General features: G+C 42.7%; 1 pseudogene; it reads left to right on the forward strand.

Moving 5' to 3' along the window:
* The first annotated feature begins 1,733 nt into the window (after positions 1-1,733).
* On the forward strand, positions 1,734-3,217 carry LOC146200213 (legumain pseudogene; annotated as a pseudogene).
* Positions 3,218-8,058: the final 4,841 nt, after the last annotated feature.

The following is an 8,058-nucleotide window of genomic DNA, read 5'->3' on the forward strand; positions in this document are numbered from 1 at the left end:
CCAAAGGACGTAGTGAATAATGAGCAATGGTGAAGCGGAAGGCAAAGCGAAAAACAGGACTAGTATGAATGCATATCGGAAACTAATTAATAACACAATATTTTCAAACAGAAGCCTTGAAGAACATGAAAACACTCTAGAGAGATTGTAAAAACACTAATGAAAGCCTACGGATTAAACAAAATAAAACATTTCTGCGCAATTTCTTGTTTATCAGTGCCCCAAAACGACATCAGCGGGCATTGAAGATGTCAGTTCTATCAGGCCTCATTCAACATTTGCAAAACATTTCTAGCGCACATAATTTAGAAATAACAAATTTGGAGCACTATTTCGATAACTTCAATATTATAAGAAAAAAAAAAAGATATTGCAAGTCCTAGGGCTACAAGATCACGAGAGTAGAAAATTGAAAATAATTAAAGCTGCACAAAACTGTTCTATTTAATTACACAACTAGTCCCTAAAAGATACTACGAAGAACTGCTTGCTTGGTTTGTCATGTATCCCCTAATTCATGTGGGCTCAGCGCTACACGCACGTGACTATAACACTTGCACATTATAAAAAAATCATATGAAAAAATAAAATGAAAGCCTTTTGTTTTCCTGTGTTTTAGGTGGTCCCGTAAAAAATCATTGTGAGGAAGTTGAGTAACTTGAAAACATATAACCTGTAAATAAAGTTATGTTCAAACTTATGCGTAACGTGCCTTTAGCTGAACATTTATTGGTTATTCTGCCTAAAGGACATTTTCTATTCTGTGTATTTTAGTCTGTAAAGAAATTGCAAAGCATAAAATTCGGAGGTGCCAATGGCAAGCGGCAGGACATCTTTCGGCCTGAAATATACTGCGATTCTTGCACTTTTTGAATATTTGGACTGTCGAAAAATTTATTGATTGCATAATTTTATATCGCTGTTTTGCGTCTCATAAAAGCCGATCTGATCTCACCGTATTGTGGACTGCTGTATGTTGAATAACTAAAGCATCTTTCCATGTATACAAGCGAATAAAAGAACTGAAGCGAAAGTGGGAATGTCTCAATTGCAAAGAATTATTTCATCTCACTTTGACGGAAGAAGGCTTACATTATTATTGCATTATTGCTTTTGCAAGAGTAAGAAAAAGTATCGCAAAGACAACTACAATACGCTCTCCATTATAACAAGAGATTCTACACTGTCAAAGAACAGCTGTTTAACTTTATTTGAATATTTAGGAACATATATAAGTAAAGTACAATACGTTTGCTTTCTAGATAATTGACTAGATTTAGATGTGGAGTGAGCTGTACAAAAATACCGCTCAAAGGGCCTCCAGTACCTTGCTGGACAAGCCTACAATGTACACATGAAAGTCATTGCATAGCAAAGTCGGGCTATATATGCTACAGCATAAAAAATGGGGGAAGGGGGAGTGCAGACGAGCTACTTTTGTATCAGTATCGCAGCGTACTAAGCAATCTTACTGACGGCGCTGAGTACCAAATTTTTGCTTTACTGTTCGAAAACAGTGTTGCTTATCTTGCTACCCACTGAGCGCCGCCCCCCAAAGCCAGACTATCTTAGAGATAGCTTATTCTTTCTGTCCAAAAGTGCGTGACAAAGAAGAGCGTCAGGCATATATGCATTCATTGACATTTTGCGGATTCTTGATACATTTTTCCTGTGTCATCAGTCCAGGGCTTTAAAAGCGATCCCCACTGAGTGTTGTTACATATGTATCAGCCATGGCCCAATGGTTGCTGCTCGCCCTATCATTAATTAGTTTGAAACTGTCTAGTGCTGCTTCCGTAGAGGGATGCTGCTTAGGTAAACCAATCATACCTAATAACAATAAAACCACAAGTGGTGAGCCCAAACTCTGGGCTATTTTGGTAGCTGGTTCTCGTAGCTGTGAAAACTACCGACATCAAGCAGACGTTTGTCATGCGTACCAAGTGCTACATAACCACGGTGTTCCCGCCGAACGCATCATTGTTATGATGTACGACGACATTGCGTATCACCGATGGAACCCTAAGCGTGGCGAATTATTCAATCACCAAGAAGGACCAAACGACTACAACGGCGTTCCAAAAGACTATACAGAAGATCTGGTTACCCCCGATGACTTCCGGTGCCTACTTGAAAGACACGAAGTAGAGGAGGCAGCGGCAAAGTCATCGCCAGTGGTGAGAACGACCATATCTTCATCTTTTTCTCGGGACATGGGGCTCCGGGTCGCCTTTACTTTCGTGAGGGAGGGTTGCTGTTTGTTGAGAGGTTTGCCAAGACGATCAAGAGAATGCACGATAACAAAAGGTTCGCCAAAATGGTCATCTAAACGGAGGCCTGTAATTCTGGTTCCATGTTCGATGGACTTCTTCCCAAGGACCTGAACGTCTACGCTATGACGGCAGCTAAACCTGAAGAGGAATCCTACGCCTGCTACTGGGACGAGAAGCGAAGGGCGTACTTGGGTGACGAGTACAGCGTGAGATGGATGGAGGAATCTGACAAAGAAGACCTGAAGAAAGTAACTCTCGAAGACCAATACAAGTTTGCCGGGAAAGAGACCACTGAGAGTCACGTCATGCAGTATGGTGACCTGAAAATCGGAAAACTATCACTTAGTGAATTCCAAGGAGCAAAAAAAAAACAATACCAATTGTTCTTCCAGAAGTGCAATGTCGGCCGCTTTCGAACCGCGACGTGCCAATCGCTTTGATTCGCAACCAGCTGGCGAACGCTACCGATATTCACGAACAGCAATCCTTGGCTCGAAAGCTGCGGAAAGCCCTCCGTAACAGGCACTTCTTGAAAGAAAAAGTCGCGGAGATAGCGTCGTTCATCTCTCAAGGCAACCCAGCTGTCACTGAGGCACTCCTGTCATCCCAGAAATCTGTGAGAAATTTTGATTGTTACGAAGCGGCCGTGCATCATTTCAATGAAGAGTGTTTCAATATCTTCAAGAATCCGTATGCAGCCGAGCACCTGTGTTTTGGTCAACATGTGTGAGTCTGGATACAAGATCACGGATATTACTGAAGCCATGGACGCAGCATGCAATCACCCGACCGTTATAGAAATAGTTTAGGATGAAGCCCGCTTTGTATTCAAGTGCGAGGTTTTATGTTGTGTCGTGCTGCGTTCAAGCATGATTCAAAACGTTTGGCGGTTCCTTTTATCAGTAGGCTTGTCTCAATAAACACCGACGGCCTAGAATAATGCATTCAAATACTACTGTTTTTCTTAACTCTGTAATAAATTGTGACAAATTCGTGTCTTCCGCAGTATTATGAACCGGTTAGTACCTTAGTTCGTGATGTCCTGTAGAGCAGCAGCACGTTCACGCTAAATTAATGTTTCGTCTTCAGAGATCTCTGTCACCAATACTCCAGAGCGGATATTTCACAATACGTCTTGAAAAATTTCAGTACCACTCTCCTAATGCCAGGCTACTGTTCTTACGTAAATGCTACGGCTTCCGAAATCTGTTCATGACTGTGGGAAGTAATATAGAAGTGCGAGAGATAAGTAAGGAGCTAGATGGGGCTATGGTTTCTGATGATTCTTCCGCTAATCATACATTGGACAACCTATACCGTAGCGCATGCGAACACGGACAGCAGGGATGACAGTGAACTTTAGCGTCACAACACTTCACTGGACGCAAAATGAATTCTGAAAATGTCACCAAAGAAATATCCATATCCAAGGTCCTAGGCTTGATTCAACATGCATCGCTAAGTTTATTTTTTAAAATTTGCTCCTTTTTTACTGCCAATGTATGTTCGAACAGTGATGCGATTGAGTAGCCCCTCAGAGATAGAATAGACTAGTGCTGCTCCATTTCTTACTAACCATCCTTTTCGGAGCTACGCACTACGATATGTATTTATGAGCTTCTCAAAAAGTCGTAGCAGACTGTAAAGGACTACACATCACACATATAGTTTGTTTTGCTAGGATTTAGATTTTATCAATTTAAGTGCTTTATTCAAAGTCGCTCGTGTCGGCTTTGGTTTGGTAGCGACGGTGTGCATCAGAATTCAGTTTAGGGGGTTGACATACAGGCTGGTTAGCCAATATTGAGTATTTAAAGTTTGAAATATTACGTTTGGCTCATTATTCTTTGCGCGGTTTGTATCTCAGTGCTTGTAGCGTTCATGCCAGTTTTCGATATATGACTTTGCCGCTATCGGCAGGCATGCGCTGAACGAAACATTGCCCACACGTGAGGGAAACTGAAGCCGTACTGCAAGAGGAAGCGTTAGGCAGAGCTTAAACAATCACCTTCAATATATGAGCACGTAACGAAGACACTGAGACCGCAGTACCGCCAACACAAGCAATTTGAGTGTGGGTGTTCTCTTTCAAAAGATGGCGTGGAAGAAGATATCAATACCCTGGCCGATCCCTGTTAGAAACCGAGATTAAGACCTTGATGCCCCAGTAGGAATGCATCCCTATTGTCTGCAGATTATTTAAATAATTGCCGTCGCTGTACACCATTCAGTTTTGTCAACGCATATCACGCTGGCTTGCCGTTTAAGAGAGCCAATCCCTCGGTCCGCCTCATTGTTGGGAGGTTGCGAATGCGAAAGTATGACATCACTATTCTGTTCACGTCTGGACGGCTGCAATAATAATATTTGGTTCACAGAAAGTGCAGCATCTGTCACGCTTGTTCTATGGACAACTGTACCGCACCGTAAGGAAAGGGAGGAAGGCAAAAACAGAAAGGGGGGCCATAGTCAAGGGCTTCCGAGTAATTTCGACCGCTTTATGATATTTGACGTGCACTGACACCGCACAGCACAACGGACGCATTTTCGTTCGAGTGGGTATCCTCCGTGACAGTTTGCCTCTCAGGCACTAACGCAAGAGAATTTGGATAACGCATTCCTGGAGTAGTTTCACGCCCGAAATGTTTCAAGACAGCAACGCTTGCCCCTGCACTTTATGGTCTTTTCCGGTACACGTAAGGCTAAACCGGCACACAAAAAAGTGAAGGTGACGCAAGGCAACCCCAGCTTCACGTATGCACGTTTTTCTTGTGGCTTGAGCGTTGATTTAGTGTCAAATGCTTTCAAAGCAGTTTAGACCACTAAATTGCGATAAGGCGAAACCCTATCCCTATGCAAAAACCAGCACAGCTGGGTCCCAGCGCCCCCGCACCATACCTGATTATGGGCCCAGTATGGTGCTGGGGACTGGGCATACTAAGAAGCGGCAAAGTAGCACGCTCCGCACTGCGGCACCGGTCGCCCGGTGAAAAAAGGAGTAATAAAAAGCAAAAATCAATGAAGAACTACATGCCTAAAATAGACCTAGTTGGTTATTCATAGCGGTTTACCGCGCTAACACCAAGAATGACGAAATACACAACAAAAAAGACAGTGATGTTTGTAATTTTTCGATCTAGGTGTTAGCACGGTGAGCCACAATGAAGCATCTCAAGTACATTAAAAAGTGAGAAAATGGAAAAGAATGTGATTACAAGTAGAAAAAACTGCAGCAGTAGCGCGTTCTAACTCAGTACCACAAGGTTAATTCTTAGATTTCTACACTAACCACTCGTCCACGCCAGGTATTTTTTTTTCAGCATGGTATTTATTACATGCTTTAAATGCAGGAATGAGCTATATACATTATTTACAAAGTAATCAGCCTGTAGGCGAAAAGTCCAATTGAAACATACAACACCACACAATACAATAGCCCAAGTTGGCTAAAACGGTGGCAAAGAAAGACAATACATCAACAATGGCAGCCAGTCTGGTTGATTGTCGCTATCTTCGTAAATATCTCTAAGCTGGTCCACTATCAGGGCGAAATGGGCATTGGGAGAAAGGAGAGGCTCAGCATTCCGATCTAAGTACGCGTTTTTCACAGGCTGTGCCGTCCAAGGAGGAAAATCATGTGAAAGGGCTCTTGGTCATATTCGGTGGTCATTAAGTAGCAAACACTGTCGGAATCCAAAGTAAAGTCTTTCTTCAGTGTTCTTTGCAGAACGTCCCAAAATAATATTGCATTTTTGCAGGCAATAAAACAGTTTTCGATGGTTTCAGGTGTATCACTTAGCCGACAATTTCGAGAAGAAACGAAATATTTTTTTTCTTTTTTGAAGCCACACTTCAACAGGCAGAACTTCTGCATGAAATATATAGAAAATCGTTTTAGTACAAGGCGAGGTGGGCATTTTGCGCACCCTTTCTAACGCAATTTGCCCGACACAATTAGAATAGATTGAACAATATGAGGGAGGCGGGAAAAGCATAGATATATATTCTTTGTATAAATATTTCCGTCCAACAGAGAATAAGTACACATGCGAAAAGCGATGTTCCGAAAACGCCCTGAATCGTAAACTTCTTTCATAAAACCAAATGATAAGGGCCGATCGGTAAAATTGGAAGAGGCCATTAAGTTATGAAGAAGGTTCACAAAGTTAGTTTGCAGGAATGCTCTGGTAATTGGATGGGATGTATTACGGGAAAAGAAGAAACGAGAAACTAACTGTCTGATATAGAGATGTGTCAAACCTAGTCCACCAGCAGGAACCGGCCTGGTTAGGTTATCGCGCCGCATAGGCTCAAAACTGGAGGCCCATGTGAACGTCGCAAACGTTCGGTGAAAGCTGTGGATGTAATTCCTCGCGCAATGTAGTGCTTATGAAACATAATGATTTTTTGTAGCCAGAGACATGTTACAAGCCTGTGCTCGACAAAAAATTGATAGGCGGTGCAGAACAAAAGTATCAGCATAGCTTTGTAGTGCCGGGACCCGCTCTTTCCAGTAGCGCCCACTAGACTTAAATGCATGAAGTGAAACTCCGAGGTATTTAGGGAGAACACAAGACAACTCAATTTCACCATAATGAGCCGACGTTGCTTCCCATGAACCGAACCATAGACCCAAACATTTAGACATATTCATTTAGCACCAGATACAATGCCAAACTGCTGAATGGTGGCTATAATTCTGTCAATGCTGGATTTGTCAGTGCAGAAAAACCCCAAATAATCCCCATATGCAAGTACTTTGACTTCATTAATATAGGCAACATAACCACGACATTGTTTTTTCGCAGTACACTCAAACAAGCTGGCTCTAGGTAGAGGGCAAATAGTAGCTGTGACATAAGGATAGCCCTGCTTCACGGATGATCGAATTGGCACAGAGTTCTGAGAGGTAACCATAAGCAATCAAGCGAGTGGAACACTTTTAACAAAGTTGCACCCCTTTACTTACGGTTGATCCAACATTTGCACGCTCGGGAAGAGAAAACAGAAACGAATGCCGAACACGATCAAATGCCTTCGCAAGGCCAATTGGTGTAGAGCAAGCTGCTCGTAAGAGCCAGAGCAAGATTCGAATGATTGTACATGCAATGTGTATGGTATTTTGTATGGAGCGGCCCCTCAAGCCACACGTCTGATGAGGGCCAATGAGAACCATAACCGCATGTTGTAAACAATTTGATAGAGCTTTCGCAAACATTTTGTAGTCCACGTTTGCTAATGTGATTGGCCTGCACTCATCCACTGAGAGCAATTTTTCTTCATCCGTACTCTTTGGAATCAGGACTGTGTGACTCCCAGTAAAGGACCGAGGATGGACCCCGACTTCAGAACTTGAAGCGAAAATATACAGCAAGACATTGTTCAGCAAAGGTTGAAATGTTTTGTAAAACTCGCATGATATGCCATCAGGGCCAGGTGTCTTAGAGAGGGGTAGTTGGTCAATTGCCTGTTCTACTTTTTCAAACATGAAAGGGTCATTGATAAGAGCACAATCATCGTCTGATAAAGGCGTTATAAGAGCTGTGAAGTTAGCTAGTAGGTCCGAATTAGGAGTAGCAGAAGTGTCACTGAACAGTGCTGTGTAATAGCTCCCGAAAACAGAGATTATAACAAGTTTTCGTTGCTAGGGTGCCATTGGACATCATTCTCGGTATAAACTTGGTAGTAGCATGACGGTGCTCGTCAAGTTGAGCTTGTTGCGCAGGAGTTTAGGAGTGCAATGCACAATTTGTACGAGATCAGAGTCGGGCACCCCTGTATCTTT

This window comes from Amblyomma maculatum, chromosome 2 (genome assembly GCF_055883805.1).
Source record: "Amblyomma maculatum isolate TAMU_Amacu chromosome 2, ASM5588380v1, whole genome shotgun sequence".
Classification (NCBI taxonomy): Eukaryota; Metazoa; Arthropoda; class Arachnida; order Ixodida; family Ixodidae; genus Amblyomma; species Amblyomma maculatum.